The following is a 14587-nucleotide window of genomic DNA, read 5'->3' as shown; positions in this document are numbered from 1 at the left end:
TCCACAGATTACAGAATGCTTCCAAATGTATTTCGAAAACTACTACTGGTCTCCCAGGAATCGATAAAAGCGTAGACAGTTTGAGACATTACTCCCATGGAGAAAAGTGCTCGTGGTGCGTGTTGTATTCAATACCGATGCAATTTCTGTGTTTCATCAACACTCTGAACGTCCACAGATTACAGAATGCTTCCAATTGTGTTTCGAAAACTACTACTGGTCTCCCAGGAATCGATAAAAGCGTAGACAGTTTGAGACACTACTCCCATGGAGTAAAGTGCTCGTGGTGCGTGTTGTATTCAATACCGATGCAATTTCTGTGTTTCATCAACACTCTGAACGTCCACAGATTACAGAATGCTCCCAATTGTGTTTCGAAAACTACTACTGGTCTCCCAGGAATCGATAAAAGCGTAGACAGTTTGAGACATTACTCCCATGGAGAAAAGTGCTCGTGGTGCGTGTTGTATTCAATACCGATGCAATTTCTGTGTTTCATCAACACTCTGAACGTCCACAGATTACAGAAAGCCTCCAAATGTATTTCGAAAACTACTACTGGTCTCCCAGGAATCGATAAAAGCGTAGACAGTTTGAGACATTACTCCCATGGAGAAGAGTGCTCGTGGTGCGTGTTGTATTCAATACCGATGCAATTTCTGTGTTTCATCAACACTCTGAACGTCCACAGATTACAGAATGCTTCCAATTGTGTTTCGAAAACTACTACTGGTCTCCCAGGAATCGATAAAAGCGTAGACAGTTTGAGACATTACTCCCATGGAGAAAAGTGCTCGTGGTGCGTGTTGTATTCAATAACGATGCAATTTCTGTGTTTCATCAACACTCTGAACGTCCACAGATTACAGAATGCCTCCAAATGTATTTCGAAAACTACTACTGGTCTCCCAGGAATCGATAAAAGCGTAGACAGTTTGAGACATTACTCCCATGGAGAAAAGTGCTCGTGGTGCGTGTTGTATTCAATACCGATGCAATTTCTGTGTTTCATCACCACTCTGAACGTCCACAGATTACAGAATGCCTCCAAATGTATTTCGAAAACTACTACTGGTCTCCCAGGAATCGATAAAAGCGTAGACAGTTTGAGACATTACTCCCATGGAGAAAAGTGCTCGTGGTGCGTGTTGTATTCAATACCGATGCAATTTCTGTGTTTCATCAACACTCTGAACGTCCACAGATTACAGAATGCTTCCAATTGTGTTTCGAAAACTACTACTGGTCTCCCAGGAATCGATAAAAGCGTAGACAGTTTGAGACACTACTCCCATGGAGAAAAGTGCTCGTGGTGCGTGTTGTATTCAATATCGATGCAATTTCTGTGTTTCATCAACACTCTGAACGTCTACAGATTACAGAATGCCTCCAATTGTGTTTCGAAAACTACAACTAGTCTCCCAGGAATCGATAAAAGCGTAGACAGTTTGAGATATTACTCCCATGGAGAAAAGTGCTCGTGGTGCGTGTTGTATTCAATACCGATGCAATTTCTGTAATTCATCAACACTCTGAACGTCCACAGATTACAGAATGCCTCCAAATGTATTTCGAAAACTACTACTGGTCTCCCAGGAATCGATAAAAGCGTAGGCAGTTTGAGACATTACTCCTATGGAGAAAAGTGCTCGTGGTGCGTGTTGTATTCAATACCGATGCAATTTCTGTGTTTAATCAACACTCTGAACGTCCACAGATTACAGAATGCCTCCAAATGTATTTCGAAAACTACTACTGGTCTCCCAGGAATCGATAAAACGTAGACAGTTTGAGACATTACTCCCATGGAGAAAAGTGCTCGTGGTGCGTGTTGTATTCAATACCGATGCAATTTCTGTGTTTCATCAACACTCTGAACGTCCACAGATTACAGAATGCTTCCAAATGTATTTCGAAAACTACTACTGGTCTCCCAGGAATCGATAAAAGCGTAGACAGTTTGAGACATTACTCCCATGGAGAAAAGTGCTCGTGGTGCGTGTTGTATTCAATACCGATGCAATTTCTGTGTTTCATCAACACTCTGAACGTCCACAGATTACAGAATGCCTCCAAATGTATTTCGAAAACTACTACTGGTCTCCCAGGAATCGATAAAAGCGTAGACAGTTTGAGACATTACTCCCATGGAGAAAAGTGCTCGTGGTGCGTGTTGTATTCAATACCGATGCAATTTCTGTGTTTCATCAACACTCTGAACGTCCACAGATTACAGAATGCTTCCAATTGTGTTTCGAAAACTACTACTGGTCTCCCAGGAATCGATAAAAGCGTAGACAGTTTGAGACACTACTCCCATGGAGAAAAGTGCTCGTGGTGCGTGTTGTATTCAATATCGATGCAATTTCTGTGTTTCATCAACACTCTGAACGTCTACAGATTACAGAATGCCTCCAATTGTGTTTCGAAAACTACAACTGGTCTCCCAGGAATCGATAAAAGCGTAGACAGTTTGAGATATTACTCCCATGGAGAAAAGTGCTCGTGGTGCGTGTTGTATTCAATACCGATGCAATTTCTGTAATTCATCAACACTCTGAACGTCCACAGATTACAGAATGCCTCCAAATGTATTTCGAAAACTACTACTGGTTTCCCAGGAATCGATAAAAGCGTAGACAGTTTGAGACATTACTCCCATGGAGAAAAGTGCTCGTGGTGCGTGTTGTATTCAATACCGATGCAATTTCTGTGTTTCATCAACACTCTGAACGTCCACAGATTACAGAAAGCCTCCAAATGTATTTCGAAAACTACTACTGGTCTCCCAGGAATCGATAAAAGCGTAGACAGTTTGAGACATTACTCCCATGGAGAAGAGTGCTCGTGGTGCGTGTTGTATTCAATACCGATGCAATTTCTGTGTTTCATCAACACTCTGAACGTCCACAGATTACAGAATGCTTCCAATTGTGTTTCGAAAACTACTACTGGTCTCCCAGGAATCGATAAAAGCGTAGACAGTTTGAGACATTACTCCCATGGAGAAAAGTGCTCGTGGTGCGTGTTGTATTCAATAACGATGCAATTTCTGTGTTTCATCAACACTCTGAACGTCCACAGATTACAGAATGCCTCCAAATGTATTTCGAAAACTACTACTGGTCTCCCAGGAATCGATAAAAGCGTAGACAGTTTGAGACATTACTCCCATGGAGAAAAGTGCTCGTGGTGCGTGTTGTATTCAATACCGATGCAATTTCTGTGTTTCATCACCACTCTGAACGTCCACAGATTACAGAATGCCTCCAAATGTATTTCGAAAACTACTACTGGTCTCCCAGGAATCGATAAAAGCGTAGACAGTTTGAGACATTACTCCCATGGAGAAAAGTGCTCGTGGTGCGTGTTGTATTCAATACCGATGCAATTTCTGTGTTTCATCAACACTCTGAACGTCCACAGATTACAGAATGCTTCCAATTGTGTTTCGAAAACTACTACTGGTCTCCCAGGAATCGATAAAAGCGTAGACAGTTTGAGACACTACTCCCATGGAGAAAAGTGCTCGTGGTGCGTGTTGTATTCAATATCGATGCAATTTCTGTGTTTCATCAACACTCTGAACGTCTACAGATTACAGAATGCCTCCAATTGTGTTTCGAAAACTACAACTAGTCTCCCAGGAATCGATAAAAGCGTAGACAGTTTGAGATATTACTCCCATGGAGAAAAGTGCTCGTGGTGCGTGTTGTATTCAATACCGATGCAATTTCTGTAATTCATCAACACTCTGAACGTCCACAGATTACAGAATGCCTCCAAATGTATTTCGAAAACTACTACTGGTCTCCCAGGAATCGATAAAAGCGTAGGCAGTTTGAGACATTACTCCTATGGAGAAAAGTGCTCGTGGTGCGTGTTGTATTCAATACCGATGCAATTTCTGTGTTTAATCAACACTCTGAACGTCCACAGATTACAGAATGCCTCCAAATGTATTTCGAAAACTACTACTGGTCTCCCAGGAATCGATAAAACGTAGACAGTTTGAGACATTACTCCCATGGAGAAAAGTGCTCGTGGTGCGTGTTGTATTCAATACCGATGCAATTTCTGTGTTTCATCAACACTCTGAACGTCCACAGATTACAGAATGCTTCCAAATGTATTTCGAAAACTACTACTGGTCTCCCAGGAATCGATAAAAGCGTAGACAGTTTGAGACATTACTCCCATGGAGAAAAGTGCTCGTGGTGCGTGTTGTATTCAATACCGATGCAATTTCTGTGTTTCATCAACACTCTGAACGTCCACAGATTACAGAATGCCTCCAAATGTATTTCGAAAACTACTACTGGTCTCCCAGGAATCGATAAAAGCGTAGACAGTTTGAGACATTACTCCCATGGAGAAAAGTGCTCGTGGTGCGTGTTGTATTCAATACCGATGCAATTTCTGTGTTTCATCAACACTCTGAACGTCCACAGATTACAGAATGCTTCCAATTGTGTTTCGAAAACTACTACTGGTCTCCCAGGAATCGATAAAAGCGTAGACAGTTTGAGACACTACTCCCATGGAGAAAAGTGCTCGTGGTGCGTGTTGTATTCAATATCGATGCAATTTCTGTGTTTCATCAACACTCTGAACGTCTACAGATTACAGAATGCCTCCAATTGTGTTTCGAAAACTACAACTGGTCTCCCAGGAATCGATAAAAGCGTAGACAGTTTGAGATATTACTCCCATGGAGAAAAGTGCTCGTGGTGCGTGTTGTATTCAATACCGATGCAATTTCTGTAATTCATCAACACTCTGAACGTCCACAGATTACAGAATGCCTCCAAATGTATTTCGAAAACTACTACTGGTTTCCCAGGAATCGATAAAAGCGTAGACAGTTTGAGACATTACTCCCATGGAGAAAAGTGCTCGTGGTGCGTGTTGTATTCAATATCGATGCAATTTCTGTGTTTCATCAACACTCTGGACGTCTACAGATTACAGAATGCCTCCAATTGTGTTTCGAAAACTACTACTGGTCTCCCAGGAATCGATAAAAGCGTAGACAGTTTGAGACATTACTCCCATGGAGAAAAGTGCTCGTGGTGCGTGTTGTATTCAATACCGATGCAATTTCTGTGTTTCATCAACACTCTGAACGTCCACAGATTACAGAATGCCTCCAAATGTATTTCGAAAACTACTACTGGTCTCCCAGGAATCGATAAAAGCGTAGACAGTTTGAGACATTACTCCCATGGAGAAAAGTGCTCGTGGTGCGTGTTGTATTCAATACCGATGCAATTTCTGTGTTTCATCAACACTCTGAACGTCCACAGATTACAGAATGCTCCCAATTGTGTTTCGAAAACTACTACTGGTCTCCCAGGAATCGATAAAAGCGTAGACAGTTTGAGACATTATTCCCATGGAGAAAAGTGCTCGTGGTGCGTGTTGATTTCAATACCGATGCAATTTCTGTGTTTCATCAACACTCTGAACGTCTACAGATTACAGAATGCCTCCAATTGTGTTTCGAAAACCACTACTGGTCTCCCAGGAATCGATAAAAGCGTAGACAGTTTGAGACATTACTCCCATTGAGAAAAGTACTCGTGGTGCGTGTTGTATTCAATACCGATGCAATTTCTGTGTTTCATCAACACTCTGAACGTCCACAGATTACAGAAAGCCTCCAAATGTATTTCGAAAACTACTACTGGTCTCCCAGGAATCGATAAAAGCGTAGACAGTTTGAGACATTACTCCCATGGAGAAAAGAGCTCGTGGTGCGTGTTGTATTCAATACCGATGCAATTTCTGTGTTTCATCAACACTCTGAACGTCCACAGATTACAGAATGCTTCCAAATGTATTTCGAAAACTACTACTGGTCTCCCAGGAATCGATAAAAGCGTAGACAGTTTGAGACATTACTCCCATGGAGAAAAGTGCTCGTGGTGCGTGTTGTATTCAATACCGATGCAATTTCTGTGTTTCATCAACACTCTGAACGTCCACAGATTACAGAATGCTTCCAATTGTGTTTCGAAAACTACTACTGGTCTCCCAGGAATCGATAAAAGCGTAGACAGTTTGAGACACTACTCCCATGGAGAAAAGTGCTCGTGGTGCGTGTTGTATTCAATACCGATGCAATTTCTGTGTTTCATCAACACTCTGAACGTCCACAGATTACAGAATGCTCCCAATTGTGTTTCGAAAACTACTACTGGTCTCCCAGGAATCGATAAAAGCGTAGACAGTTTGAGACATTACTCCCATGGAGAAAAGTGCTCGTGGTGCGTGTTGTATTCAATACCGATGCAATTTCTGTGTTTCATCAACACTCTGAACGTCCACAGATTACAGAAAGCCTCCAAATGTATTTCGAAAACTACTACTGGTCTCCCAGGAATCGATAAAAGCGTAGACAGTTTGAGACATTACTCCCATGGAGAAGAGTGCTCGTGGTGCGTGTTGTATTCAATACCGATGCAATTTCTGTGTTTCATCAACACTCTGAACGTCCACAGATTACAGAATGCTTCCAATTGTGTTTCGAAAACTACTACTGGTCTCCCAGGAATCGATAAAAGCGTAGACAGTTTGAGACATTACTCCCATGGAGAAAAGTGCTCGTGGTGCGTGTTGTATTCAATAACGATGCAATTTCTGTGTTTCATCAACACTCTGAACGTCCACAGATTACAGAATGCCTCCAAATGTATTTCGAAAACTACTACTGGTCTCCCAGGAATCGATAAAAGCGTAGACAGTTTGAGACATTACTCCCATGGAGAAAAGTGCTCGTGGTGCGTGTTGTATTCAATACCGATGCAATTTCTGTGTTTCATCACCACTCTGAACGTCCACAGATTACAGAATGCCTCCAAATGTATTTCGAAAGCTACTACTGGTCTCCCAGGAATAGATAAAAGCGTAGACAGTTTGAGACATTACTCCCATGGAGAAAAGTGCTCGTGGTGCATGTTGTATTCAATACCGATGCAATTTCTGTGTTTCATCAACACTCTGAACGTCCACAGATTACAGAATGCTTCCAATTGTGTTTCGAAAACTACTACTGGTCTCCCAGGAATCGATAAAAGCGTAGACAGTTTGAGACACTACTCCCATGGAGAAAAGTGCTCGTGGTGCGTGTTGTATTCAATATCGATGCAATTTCTGTGTTTCATCAACACTCTGAACGTCTACAGATTACAGAATGCCTCCAATTGTGTTTCGAAAACTACAACTAGTCTCCCAGGAATCGATAAAAGCGTAGACAGTTTGAGATATTACTCCCATGGAGAAAAGTGCTCGTGGTGCGTGTTGTATTCAATACCGATGCAATTTCTGTAATTCATCAACACTCTGAACGTCCACAGATTACAGAATGCCTCCAAATGTATTTCGAAAACTACTACTGGTCTCCCAGGAATCGATAAAAGCGTAGGCAGTTTGAGACATTACTCCTATGGAGAAAAGTGCTCGTGGTGCGTGTTGTATTCAATACCGATGCAATTTCTGTGTTTAATCAACACTCTGAACGTCCACAGATTACAGAATGCCTCCAAATGTATTTCGAAAACTACTACTGGTCTCCCAGGAATCGATAAAACGTAGACAGTTTGAGACATTACTCCCATGGAGAAAAGTGCTCGTGGTGCGTGTTGTATTCAATACCGATGCAATTTCTGTGTTTCATCAACACTCTGAACGTCCACAGATTACAGAATGCTTCCAAATGTATTTCGAAAACTACTACTGGTCTCCCAGGAATCGATAAAAGCGTAGACAGTTTGAGACATTACTCCCATGGAGAAAAGTGCTCGTGGTGCGTGTTGTATTCAATACCGATGCAATTTCTGTGTTTCATCAACACTCTGAACGTCCACAGATTACAGAATGCTTCCAATTGTGTTTCGAAAACTACTACTGGTCTCCCAGGAATCGATAAAAGCGTAGACAGTTTGAGACACTACTCCCATGGAGAAAAGTGCTCGTGGTGCGTGTTGTATTCAATACCGATGCAATTTCTGTGTTTCATCAACACTCTGAACGTCCACAGATTACAGAATGCCTCCAAATGTATTTCGAAAACTACTACTGGTCTCCCAGGAATCGATAAAAGCGTAGACAGTTTGAGACATTACTCCCATGGAGAAAAGTGCTCGTGGTGCGTGTTGTATTCAATACCGATGCAATTTCTGTGTTTCATCAACACTCTGAACGTCCACAGATTACAGAATGCCTCCAAATGTATTTCGAAAACTACTACTGGTCTCCCAGGAATCGATAAAAGCGTAGACAGTTTGAGACATTACTCCCATGGAGAAAAGTGCTCGTGGTGCGTGTTGTATTCAATACCGATGCAATTTCTGTGTTTCATCAACACTCTGAACGTCCACAGATTACAGAATGCCTCCAAATGTATTTCGAAAACTACTACTGGTCTCCCAGGAATCGATAAAAGCGTAGACAGTTTGAGACATTACTCCCATGGAGAAAAGTGCTCGTGATGCGTGTTGTATTCAATACCGATGCAATTTCTGTGTTTCATCAACACTCTGAACGTCCACAGATTACAGAATGCCTCCAAATGTATTTCGAAAACTACTACTGGTCTCCCAGGAATCGATAAAAGCGTAGACAGTTTGAGACATTACTCCCATGGAGAAAAGTGCTCGTGGTGCGTGTTGTATTCAATACCGATGCAATTTCTGTGTTTCATCAACACTCTGAACGTCCACAGATTACAGAATACCTCCAAATGTATTTCGAAAACTACTACTGGTCTCCCAGGAATCGATAAAAGCGTAGACAGTTTGAGACATTACTCCCATGGAGAAAAGTGCTCGTGGTGCGTGTTGTATTCAATACCGATGCAATTTCTGTGTTTCATCAACACTCTGAACGTCCACAGATTACAGAATGCCTCCAAATGTATTTCGAAAACTACTACTGGTCTCCCAGGAATCGATAAAAGCGTAGACAGTTTGAGACATTACTCCCATGGAGAAAAGGGCTCGTGGTGCGTGTTGTATTCAATACCGATGCAATTTCTGTGTTTCATCAACACTCTGAACGTCCACAGATTACAGAATGCTTCCAATTGTGTTTCGAAAACTACTACTGGTCTCCCAGGAATCGATAAAAGCATAGACAGTTTGAGACATTACTCCCATGGCGAAAAGTGCTCGTGGTGCGTGTTGTATTCAATATCGATGCAATTTCTGTGTTTCATCAACACTCTGAACGTCTACAGATTACAGAATGCCTCCAATTGTGTTTCGAAAACTACTACTGGTCTCCCAGGAATCGATAAAAGCGTAGACAGTTTGAGACATTACTCCCATGGAGAAAAGTGCTCGTGGTGCGTGTTGTATTCAATACCGATGCAATTTCTGTTTTTCATCAACACTCTGAACGTCCACAGATTACAGAATGCTTCCAATTGTGTTTCGAAAACTACTACTGGTCTCCCAGGAATCGATAAAAGCGTAGACAGTTTGAGACACTACACCCATGGAGAAAAGTGCTCGTGGTGCGTGTTGTATTCAATACCGATGCAATTTCTGTGTTTCATCAACACTCTGAACGTCCACAGATTACAGAATGCCTCCAAATGTATTTCGAAAACTACTACTGGTCTCCCAGGAATCGATAAAAGCGTAGACAGTTTGAGACATTACTCCCATGGAGAAAAGTGCTCGTGGTGCGTGTTGTATTCAATACCGATGCAATTTCTGTGTTTCATCAACACTCTGAACGTCCACAGATTACAGAATGCCTCCAAATGTATTTCGAAAACTACTACTGGTCTCCCAGGAATCGATAAAAGCGTAGACAGTTTGAGACATTACTCCCATGGAGAAAAGTGCTCGTGGTGCGTGTTGTATTCAATACCGATGCAATTTCTGTGTTTCATCAACACTCTGAACGTCCACAGATTACAGAATGCCTCCAAATGTATTTCGAAAACTACTACTGGTCTCCCAGGAATCGATAAAAGCGTAGACAGTTTGAGACATTACTCCCATGGAGAAAAGTGCTCGTGATGCGTGTTGTATTCAATACCGATGCAATTTCTGTGTTTCATCAACACTCTGAACGTCCACAGATTACAGAATGCCTCCAAATGTATTTCGAAAACTACTACTGGTCTCCCAGGAATCGATAAAACCGTAGACAGTTTGAGACATTACTCCCATGGAGAAAAGTGCTCGTGGTGCGTGTTGTATTCAATACCGATGCAATTTCTGTGTTTCATCAACACTCTGAACGTCCACAGATTACAGAATACCTCCAAATGTATTTCGAAAACTACTACTGGTCTCCCAGGAATCGATAAAAGCGTAGACAGTTTGAGACATTACTCCCATGGAGAAAAGTGCTCGTGGTGCGTGTTGTATTCAATACCGATGCAATTTCTGTGTTTCATCAACACTCTGAACGTCCACAGATTACAGAATGCCTCCAAATGTATTTCGAAAACTACTACTGGTCTCCCAGGAATCGATAAAAGCGTAGACAGTTTGAGACATTACTCCCATGGAGAAAAGTGCTCGTGGTGCGTGTTGTATTCAATACCGATGCAATTTCTGTGTTTCATCAACACTCTGAACATCCACAGATTACAGAATGCTTCCAATTGTGTTTCGAAAACTACTACTGGTCTCCCAGGAATCGATAAAAGCATAGACAGTTTGAGACATTACTCCCATGGCGAAAAGTGCTCGTGGTGCGTGTTGTATTCAATATCGATGCAATTTCTGTGTTTCATCAACACTCTGAACGTCTACAGATTACAAAATGCCTCCAATTGTGTTTCCGAAGCTACTACTGGTCTCCCAGGAATCGATAAAAGCGTAGACAGTTTGAGACATTACTCCCATGGAGAAAAGTGCTCGTGGTGCGTGTTGTATTCAATACCGATGCAATTTCTGTAATTCATCAACACTCTGAACGTCCACAGATTACAGAATGCCTCCAAATGTATTTCGAAAACTACTACTGGTCTCCCAGGAATCGATAAAAGCGTAGACAGTTTGAGACATTACTCCTATGGAGAAAAGTGCTCGTGGTGCGTGTTGTATTCAATACCGATGCAATTTCTGTGTTTCATCAAAACTCTGAAATTCCACAGATTACAGAATGCCTCCAAATGTATTTCGAAAACTACTACTGGTCTCCCAGGAAACGATAAAAGCGTAGACAGTTTGAGACATTACTCCCATGGAGAAAAGTGCTCGTGGTGCGTGTTGTATTCAATACCGATGCAATTTCTGTGTTTCATCAACACTCTGAACGTCCACAGATTACAGAATGCCTCCAAATGTATTTCGAAAACTACTACTGGTCTCCCAGGAATCGATAAAAGCGTAGACAGTTTGAGACATTACTCCCATGGAGAAAAGTGCTCGTGGTGCGTGTTGTATTCAATACCGATACAATTTCTGTGTTTCATCAACACTCTGAACGTCCACAGATTACAGAATGCTTCCAATTGTGTTTCGAAAACTACTACTGGTCTCCCAGGAATCGATAAAAGCGTAGACAGTTTGAGACACTACTCACATGGAGAAAAGTGCTCGTGGTGCGTGTTGTATTCAATACCGATGCAATTTCTGTGTTTCATCAACACTCTGAACGTCCACAGATTACAGAATTCCTCCAAATGTATTTCGAAAACTACTACTGGTCTCCCAGGAATCGATAAAAGCGTAGACAGTTTGAGACATTACTCCCATGGAGAAAAGTGCTCGTGGTGCGTGTTGTATTCAATACCGATGCAATTTCTGTGTTTCATCAACACTCTGAACGTCCACAGATTACAGAATGCCTCCAAATGTATTTCGAAAACTACTACTGGTCTCCCAGGAATCGATAAAAGCGTAGACAGTTTGAGACATTACTCCCATGGAGAAAAGTGCTCGTGGTGCGTGTTGTATTCAATACCGATGCAATTTCTGTGTTTCATCAACACTCTGAACGTCCACAGATTACAGAATGCCTCCAAATGTATTTCGAAAACTACTACTGGTCTCCCAGGAATCGATAAAAGCGTAGACAGTTTGAGACATTACTCCCATGGAGAAAAGTGCTCGTGGTGCGTGTTGTATTCAATACCGATGCAATTTCTGTGTTTCATCAACACTCTGAACGTCCACAGATTACAGAATGCCTCCAAATGTATTTCGAAAACTACTACTGGTCTCCCAGGAATCGATAAAAGCGTAGACAGTTTGAGACATTACTCCCATGGAGAAAAGTGCTCGTGGTGCGTGTTGTATTCAATACCGATGCAATTTCTGTGTTTCATCAACACTCTTAACGTCCACAGATTACAGAATGCCTCCAAATGTATTTCGAAAACTACTACTGGTCTCCCAGGAATCGATAAAAGCGTAGACAGTTTGAGACATTACTCCCATGGAGAAAAGTGCTCGTGGTGCGTGTTGTTTTCAATACCGATGCAATTTCTGTGTTTCATCAACACTCTGAACGTCTACAGATTACAGAATGCCTCCAATTGTGTTTCGAAAACTACTACTGGTCTCCCAGGAATCGATAAAAGCGTAGACAGTTTAAGACATTACTCCCATGGAGAAAAGTGCTCCTGGTGCGTGTTGTATTCAATACCGATGCAATTTCTGTGTTTCATCAACACTCTGAACGTCCACAGATTACAGAATGCTCCCAATTGTGTTTCGAAAACTACTACTGGTCTCCCAGGAATCGATAAAAGCGTAGACAGTTTGAGACATTACTCCCATGGAGAAAAGTGCTCGTGGTGCGTGTTGTTTTCAATACCGATGCAATTTCTGTGTTTCATCAACACTCTGAACGTCTACAGATTACAGAATGCCTCCAATTGTGTTTCGAAAACTACTACTGGTCTCCCAGGAATCGATATAAGCGTAGACAGTTTGAGACATTACTCCCATGGAGAAAAGTGCTCCTGGTGCGTGTTGTATTCAATACCGATGCAATTTCTGTGTTTCATCAACACTCTGAACGTCCACAGATTACAGAATGCCTCCAAATGTATTTCGAAAACTACTACTGGTCTCCCAGGAATCGATAAAAGCGTAGACAGTTTGAGACATTACTCCCATGGAGAAAAGTGCTCGTGGTGCGTGTTGTATTCAATACCGATGCAATTTCTGTGTTTCATCAACACTCTGAACGTCCACAGATTACAGAATGCCTCCAAATGTATTTCGAAAACTACTACTGGTCTCCCAGGAATCGATAAAAGCGTCGACAGTTTGAGACATTACTCCCATGGAGAAAAGTGCTCGTGGTGCGTGTTGTATTCAATACCGATGCAATTTCTGTGTTTCATCAACACTCTGAACGTCCACAGATTACAGAATGCCTCCAAATGTATTTCGAAAACTACTACTGGTCTCCCAGGAATCGATAAAAGCGTAGACAGTTTGAGACATTACTCCCATGGAGAAAAGTGCTCGTGGTGCGTGTTGTATTCAATACCGATGCAATTTCTGTGTTTCATCAACACTCTGAACGTCCACAGATTACAGAATGCCTCCAAATGTATTTCGAAAACTACTACTGGTCTCCCAGGAATCGATAAAAGCGTAGACAGTTTGAGACATTACTCCCATGGAGAAAAGTGCTCGTGGTGCGTGTTGTATTCAATACCGATGCAATTTCTGTGTTTCATCAACACTCTGAACGTCTACAGATTACAGAAAGCCTCCAATTGTGTTTCGAAAACTACTACTGGTCTCCCAGGAATCGATATAAGCCTAGACAGTTTGAGACATTACTCCCATGGAGAAAAGTGCTCGTGGTGCGTGTTGTATTCAATACCGATGCAATTTCTGTGTTTCATCAACACTCTGAACGTCCACAGATTACAGAATGCCTCCAAATGTATTTCGAAAACTACTACAGGTCTCCCAGGAATCGATAAAAGCGTAGACAGTTTGAGACATTACTCCCATGGAGAAAAGTGCTCGTGGTGCGTGTTGTATTCAATACCGATGCAATTTCGGTGTTTCATCAACACTCTGAACATCCACAGATTACAGAATGCCTCCAAATGTATTTCGAAAACTACTACTGGTCTCCCAGGAATCGATAAAAGCGTAGACAGTTTGAGACATTACTCCCATGGAGAAAAGTGCTCGTGGTGCGTGTTGTATTCAATACCGATGCAATTTCTGTGTTTCATCAACACTCTGAACGTCCACAGATTACAGAATGCTTCCAATTGTGTTTCGAAAACTACTACTGGTCTCCCAGGAATCGATAAAAGCGTAGACAGTTTGAGACATTACTCCCATGGAGAAAAGTGCTCGTGGTGCGTGTTGTATTCAATACCAATGCAATTTCTGTGTTTCATCAACAATCTGAACGTCTACAGATTACAGAATGCCTCCAATTGTGTTTCGAAAACTACTACAGGTCTCCCAGGAATCGATAAAAGCGTAGACAGTTTGAGACATTACTCCCATAGAGAAAAGTGCTCGTGGTGCGTGTTGTATTCAATACCGATGCAATTTCTGTGTTTCATCAACACTCTGAACGTCCACAGATTACAGAATGCCTCCAAATGTATTTCGAAAACTACTACTGGTCTCCC

The sequence above is a fragment of the Schistocerca gregaria genome, unplaced genomic scaffold, assembly GCF_023897955.1.
Source record: "Schistocerca gregaria isolate iqSchGreg1 unplaced genomic scaffold, iqSchGreg1.2 ptg000180l, whole genome shotgun sequence".
Taxonomy (NCBI): domain Eukaryota; kingdom Metazoa; phylum Arthropoda; class Insecta; order Orthoptera; family Acrididae; genus Schistocerca; species Schistocerca gregaria.
Note: the sequence above shows the minus strand (reverse complement) of the source record.